The following is an 8159-nucleotide window of genomic DNA, read 5'->3' on the forward strand; positions in this document are numbered from 1 at the left end:
CACAAACTATCTCTCGGCCCTCTAAAAGTATGCATGCCCATGACACATTCACGCGTGACGGTCACTGTATTTCAAGCGAAAGCACTATACGGTCACTGGACTTCAGAATATGCTCATTATGGTCACCGTATACATTCTCGTGGTGATCATACAGTATCTAGCTAATGATACATCTCCGTATTTTTTTCATGACACTGACGGACATTGTATTTGATGCGTGCTCTGCATTTTGTTGACGACACTTACGGTCATTGTATTTGAAGCGAAAGAACGATATGGTCACTGGACTTCAGAATAAGCTCATCACGGTCACCACATACATTTTGTGGTGCTAACCAACCTGTGGTTGGATGGTTAGGAGGACAGTTGTTTCCCGAGCCCACCAGGGTTAAAGTCCTGGTGCTCGCATTTATCCTGGGTTAATTTCAGTATTTTCCGGCGATGTGCGTTCAGTGGGAGGAGACGTTCCACTCGACTACGAGGCACCTATGGTGACTTCGTAAAATCTCAAGATCATATGCTGGCTCACTCTCTCGAAGGTGCTCATAGGGGTAGGGTCTGCGTGTGTGCGCTTATAGCGATGAGTGCTTGCACGTATATATGAGCGCTTGCGTTTGTACCATATTAAAAAATACATGTCGTGATTATACGGTCACTGGCTCACCCGTACAACTCCGTATTTTGTTGATGACACAATCAATTACCAGTCAAACGTTCCACGTGGCGCAACTAGTGTTGCACCATCGGCGCGCGTAACCGTGGGGCCCACCTGTCAGCGCGTATATGAAAGAAAGAAATGGTAGTTTGAGTATGGACTGTGTTAATAAAATACATTTTAGGGTGATCATACGGTCACTGCCTCACCATACAGCTCCGTAATTTGTTGATGACACGATCAATTGACCAGTCAAACGGTCCACATTCAGCAGCGCACATTACCATAGGGCCCACCCGTCAGCGCATATATGAAGGACAGAAATGGTAATAAATTAGTGGTCGGTGGGGATTCGAAGTCGTGAGATATCTGGTTGGCAGTCGCCGGCGGTGGGGGGCGCGGTGATTGGGCGGTGGCGTGGGGATCGCTGGAGAAAAAGCTTGGTGCAGGGGGCCTAGAGGGATGGCCGGCGCGGCGGCGGACCGGTGGTGGGGAGTGGTTTCGGGGCGGGCTGGCCGCGGGCGGCGCGGGCCGGCGGTTCGGCCGGTGGTGGCTGGCGGCTCAGGGGGTGGAGGTTGAAGATAAACTGCAGGCCCTTGATTCCGTATCCAACGGCTGGAAAATCTACTGACCAGAGATAAAAAGTCAGTCGACTGACGTGTAGTCGAGTGTAGCCTCACCCCGCACGTACACATGCACGCATGCAACACTCGCATGAACACACGCACGCATGCAGGCATGCAACACTGACACGTACACATAACGAACACACGCACGCATGCAGGCGTGCAACACTGACACGTACACATGCACTCACGAACACACGCACGTACGCACACATGCATGCAACACTGAAACGTACACATGCACGCACGCAACACTCGCGCGCTTGCATGCACACAACACATGACGCAAGACACATGCTCAACCTATACGTGCATGCACCCTTTGTTAAGGATATGGATTGTTACGGGTATTAATCAATCTTATCTGTGATAAGAAGAACATTGATGTTTGCAGCGGTCTTTACGAATCACAACGTATCGAACGGGCTATCAACGTATATATGAATTTTTTTAAAATTCTCTTACATTATATAGTAGGATTATCTACATGAAATAGATGACGTCACACTCAATGAACAATCATCGGTTTATGAAATGCCCGCTTCTGACCGCCCTGGCCCACCAAAAGTTCCTTTGCCGTGCGCTCCCTGCATTGGGTCACTGACATGCAGGCCATGTACCCAAAGAGCCCACACGTCAGTGGAAGAACGACGCAGTGTCGTACGTCAGAGTCGAGGGCACCACTCGCTGCACGCCTGGCTGAACACGCCTCCTTGCCGCATTCAAACACCTCCATGAAACCCGTGTGGAAGCCGAGAAACCCACTCTGGACACACATCCGTTCATGACCGGGCCGGCATTAAACGAAACGCCAGTCGAGCTCCTCCCGTCTGCCGTCTATTTAATCTCCTATTTAAACGAGGCCAAATGCCGGCCAAGAATCGCACACCTCCGCCGCTCCCCTATCTCCTCCTTCACCATTTTTTCCACTCTTACAATGTCTTACGAAGAGTAGTTATCCCGCATCCAAGCCGGCTGGGTGGCCCGCCGAGCCCGCCGGATATGAGCTATGCAGCTCGCTGATCCATCTCCCTCCCCTCGCCTGACGGAGCCAGTTGCCGCCCCAAGCCGGCGCGCGATTCAGCAACTCGCCGCTCAAGGCCAGCTCGACGAGAAGCAGCGCACGGGCGTCGTCGTTGTCGTCCACGCCGCCGCCTCGTACCGCACCTCCCGTGTCTGCGACTGCGTCTCTCGTTTTTGTGGCCGAGACTCCCATGCCGGCGGCTGCGCCATGCAAGCAGAGACAGAAGCCAGGTGCGCGGAGAGCGATGAGTCGGTGGCCAGCGCCTCCGCGTCCGCCGCCATCATCGAGGAGAAGTAGAACACAGTAGGCCGCTGCTGCTTGGGTCCCATGAAGGCCACCGCGGAGGCGATGTCGGCATACACAGCAGGTGTCTTGCCGGAACCTTTTGTCGCAAGGACCTTTGTCGACACCGCATGGGCTCCACGGAAGCGGAGAAGCCCCCTTCCACCATCTTCTTGGGCATCAGCTGTGATACCCAAGTTTTTATTTGGATTTTTCAAAAGATTTCTATTTGACTTGAGGGGAGTGATTTAAATTTTTCCTTTAAGAGAACTCTCCCTCTCATATATTTTTCCTTATGGCAAAAGTTTTGTTTGGATTCACCCAAGATCTGCCTTTGGTCTTGGAAGTTCTTACTTTTCATTTGGACTCAAGACAAAATGTTTTTTTTCATTTGGGAGAATAACTTCTGAAAATCTTTTTGAATTTTGCACTATGGCTTTTGGAAAGTCCTTTGCCACTTTCAACTATTCCCTCTTGCCATGGCATTAGTGCAAATCCTCTCCCCAAATCCTTCCCTCACCTTTGGATCATGTTTTACACCTAATCCAGCAGGTTGAACCTCCCCATGTGATTATTTCCATTCAAATTCTATTCAAATAAATTTCTGTCTTCTATCCTACTACTTGGAGTTTTACAAAGGAACTCCACTTTCTGTCTTGATCTTTGGCCCCAAACTTCTTTCTCCTCCTAGTCCTTTGAACCCTCAACCCAGAACCATGAAGATCCACTGGTCTTCAGTTCAAAATTTTCAAACTACACCTGCTGCAAGTTTGGACCAGATTTGACAAATTTGGTGAAATTCATTCAAAACCTTCTCCAAAAATTCCAAGTAAAATCAGGCAGCCCCTGGGTGCTTTGAGTGATCATCTCACCAAGTTACAGCCCCAGAAAAATTCATCTCATTGCAAAATCTCTCTGTCGAACACCTGCAGTGCATGGTCATTGTCAAGTTCAGAAGTTTCAGAGATTCAGTTCAGTGCTCACTGTCGTTTTCTTCAGAGATGGACATCGATCTCGCCAGTGCCACCGCGTCGCCTTGCTCCTCGTCCTCGCCCTCTTGTTCCTGCACCGCACGAACGCCTGGCGTCTTGCGGGCATCGCGACGAGCAGCAAAAGGTGCGCCGCCCCGTGACCGACGACGGCGGCGGCTTTGCGGACGCCAGCAGGAGACACGGCGCCGACGACGCCACCCAGTGCTGCCCAAACCACCGGAGCTCGCCGCGTGGCCTTCCACTCCCCCGAACGCGCTGCCGCTCTCGTCGTGAACCGCAGGGCGCGGAGCGCGCTCTCTGCCGCCGTTGAGCCCGTGCGGTCACCTCACCGTGGACCGACGCCATTACGCCAAGACCAGCTCCGTTTAGCTGCGGAACGACTCCAGTAACCTCCACTGATGCTGCCTGGCTGCTCAAGCCACCTGCCAACCCACTGCTCCGCCGTAATCGCTCACGGGAGATTCTCCGTTCACGGCCACCCCGTCGATCTGCCTATAAATAGGGGCCCCGAGCTTCAACTCGAGCACCCACCAGCACTGCACTCCCCCTAGAGCACGCCTAGCCACTGGAAGAGCCCCGAGGAGGTCTCCTTCCTCGACTCCGGCCGCCGCGACCCGCCACGGGATCCAGCCCGATTCGCCCCCGTGTGTGCTCCTCCGCCTCCATTCTCGTGCCAGTAGCTTCACCTTGCATCCCTCGTTCTGACCCGCGCCTCAATTTGTAGCTTGCAGCCCTCCACCGGAGTTCCCCATCCTCACCCGAGCCGCCGTCCGCCGGAGAAAGTGTCGCCGTCGACGTAGTGCTCCCCGTTGGACGAGTCCACCACCCACCGACGCGGAAGAGGACGCTGAAGCTCTTGGTACCCTCCGTTCCTCCTAACTCGCCGTGGTTCGACGCCGGCGTCCACCGCAGTCTACGGGCGCCGGCGAGCTTTTCAAACCTGACATGTGGACCCCGCATGTCAGCCTCTGTTCTTTTATTCGCGAACCGTTTTCTGTTGGCGCCTTCGGGCAGAATACGTTTTCTCCTTTGCGCTTGCGCATTCCCAGCCGAAGCGTTTTCTGTTTTCTCAGTTAAAACCCTGGAACTTTTCTGTTTCATTACAGATAAGTCCCTAGGCAGAAACCTTTATAACTTTTTAATAAAAAGGTATTTTTGAGTGATTCTTTTTCTGACAATCTTCAAATTTTGTCTAGTTTTTATGGGATTTATTTGAAAAATATTTGGAAAAGTTTCTGTGCATGTGTTGGTTTTCACGTTAGTACCCGTTTCGTGATTGCCGTAGGTTCCGGGAGAGGTGATGGAGCCGCGAACTTCGCCGAGCTAGACTCCGACTTCTCCGAACCAGGCAAGCATGTTTTGAACATTTGATATGACATGTGTTTTGCATGTTCACGTGAGAGTTTGTGCGTGGCATATGAGTGTCGGTAAGATGCCTCGTTGCTTGCAAGGCAACGACCTTCTTGTTCCAAGGTTGCGATGACCTCTGATGAGAGGTGGCCTAATCATGTGGTGACATGAAGGGCAGCAAGGTGGTACTGTTGTAGCATGCCAGCCTTGCGTCATCCGACTTTCTTCGACGTTAACGTGGTTGGAGCCACGTTATCGATCTTTTCCCGCATGTTCCAAAGTTGCGATGATCTCTGATGAGAGATGGCCTAATCATGTGGTGACATGAAGGGCAGCAAGGTGGTACTGTTGTAGCATGCCAGCCTTGCGTCATCCGACTTTTCCGACGTTAACATGGTTGGAGCCGTGTTACCGTCCCTTCCCCTTTCCGTGCTACCACATGTCTCATTGCCAGGATGCGGTTTAGTAAGTTGGTAACCTCTTTCCGTGTACACACCAAACAGAGAGGCCGGGATGATGGTACCTTGGCCCAGGATTAAAGCCAGTCATTCGGTCAGGGGGCATGGGTGTTTCCGGTTGGGACCGAGAGGGGGGGCACCCCCTTAAAGCGCGCGTATAGAAATTTGATCCCATGCTACGCGAGGTTGTAGCCTCCCCGTCTCAAGGTTTTTCTTGAACGTCGCCGAGGGTGATCCCTGGCTTCGGATGGTTGAATTGGGTGTGTACTGGTTAGACGTGTTTCTTCCAAAACACCGTAGACGGAACTAGTCCCCGTGACTACTGAAATCCGTTGGCTGTGGTTAAGTACAAACTCTGCAGAGTCAATTCCTTCCTAATCATCGTATCCATGATCAAGTAGCGTAATCATTATATCCATAGCTACCCGTGTGGAAAACTTGCCCCCGGTGAACAAGCTCAAGTGGTAAATCCAGATTTATGGTTATTCCTGTGGATGGACTAACTTTATAATTATCTCGTGCTTGTGATAATTTATATTCTCGAACTGTTGTATTATTGAGCTGTGATATAAGCCCTTTATGTGACGTCGCGCAGACGTCCGACTGTGGCGTGTACTTGTTTCTTACTTTAAATATAAGCCCTTTATGTGATGTCGCTCAGACGTCCGACTGTGGCATGCACTGTCTTTATTTTCTGTTATAAGCCCTTTATGTGGTGTCGCCCCGACGCCCGACTGTGGCATTATTATTCCGCATTTTCCGCTCGAGGAGTCTTTCAGACACTCGTTTGGCACCTGTATTATTATTCCGCATTTTCCTCTCGAGGAGTCTTTCGGACACTCGTTTGGCACCTGTATTATTATTCCGCATTTTCCTCTCGAGGAGTCTTTCAGACACTCGTTTGGCACCAGTATTTGATTTGGCCAGATGTTGACGAAGGCGATCTCTTGGATGAAGAGTTTGATAGCGCGTCCGATGCCTAGAGGAGTCCCAGTCAGTCCTGCGCGATCCCGGATATTGGTCACTTATGTTGTATACGCTTCCGCCACCCGCAATAAGTCTTCTCGAGCCTCACTCCGACGCTCGATGAGTTGTAGTCTTCTGGAATCATATCACTCGCTTTGCGATGATATTTCCACCACCGTTATCATCGTTAGTTAGTAGTTGCCACCCTATCCGCCAATTTATTTTTGCGGCGTGCATGTAATAAATTGTTGGGCAGCCTCTGCTCAACTTTGTATTATATTCAGTACTCCTGGTATTTTTCTTCTGTGACCAAGATATTGTCTACCAGTGAGAAGGAATTCTTCCTCACTGGTCCGTAAAAGGGAGTGGTCTCTCAATAATTATTATATTGAAAAACCGGTCGTGACATCAGCCAACAATATCTGTTGGGCAGTGGGGAAGTGAGCCGTTCTTTGCGCTGAAGCATGATGACCCACAAGTATAGGGGATCAATTGTAGCTCTTTTCGATAAGTAAGAGTGTCGAAACCCATGAGGAGCAGAAGGAAATGACAAGTAGTTTTAAGTAAGGTAGTGTCTGCAAGAGCTGAAATTGTAAGTAGTGAGTAGTTTGGTAGCAAGATAATTTTTAACGAGCAAGTAACGATAGTAGTAATAAGTATGCAGCAAGGTAGCCCAATCCTTTTGAGGCAAAGGACAGGCCAAAATAGTCTCTTATGATAAGCAAATCGCTCTTGAGGGTACACGGGAATTTCATCTAGTCACTTTCATCATGTTCGTTTGATTTGTGTTTGCTACTTTGATAATTTGATATGTGGGTGGACCAGTGCTTAGGTGTTGTTCTTACTTGAACAAACATCCTACTTATGATTAACCCTCCCGCAAGCATCCGCAACTATGAGAAAATTATTAAGAACAAATTCTAACCATAGCATTAAACTCTAGGATCCAATCGGTCCATTACGGAGTAGTGCATAAACTGGGGTTTAAGTTTCTGTCAATCTCGCAACCCACCATCTATTTACTACTCCACGATGCATTCCCTTAGGACCAAATGTGGTGAAGTGTCATGTAGTCAACGTTCACATGACACCACTAAGCGAATCACAACATACATACCATCAAAATATCGAACACATATCAAATTCACATGATTACTTGCAACATGATTTATCCCGTGACCTCAAGAACAAAGGCAACTACTCACAAACAACAAATATGCTCATGATCAGAGGGGTATTAATATGCATAATGGATCTGAACATATAATCTTCCACCAAATAAACCAAATAGTAATCAACTACAAGACGCAATCAAAACTACTAGTCACCCCCTAGCACCAATCTATAGTTCCGGTAACAAGATTGAATACAAGAGATGAACTAGGGTTTGAGATGAGATGGTGCTGGTGAAGATGTTGATGGAGATTGCCCTCCCCAAGATGAGAGAGTTGTTGGTAATGATGATGACGATGATTTCCCCCTCTGGGAGGGAAGTTCCCCCGGCAGAATCGCTCCGTCGGAGGGCAAAAGTGCTCCTGCCCAAGTTCCGCCTCGAGACGGTGGCGCTCTGCCCCGAAAGTCTTCTCCTTATTTTTTCTAGGTAAAAATCAGTTATATACCAGAAGATGGGCAACGGAGGTGGGCTGAGGAGGCCATAACCCACCAGGGCGCGCCAGGGGGGCCTGGCGCGCCCAGGTGGGTTGTGCCCACCTGGTGGCCCCCCTGTGGTGCTTATTGGCTCCAGTATTTCTTAAATATTCCATAAAAAATCCTCGTGGAGTTTCAGCTCATTTGGAGTTGTGCAGA

Source organism: Triticum aestivum, chromosome 4D, assembly GCF_018294505.1.
Source record: "Triticum aestivum cultivar Chinese Spring chromosome 4D, IWGSC CS RefSeq v2.1, whole genome shotgun sequence".
Classification (NCBI taxonomy): domain Eukaryota; kingdom Viridiplantae; phylum Streptophyta; class Magnoliopsida; order Poales; family Poaceae; genus Triticum; species Triticum aestivum.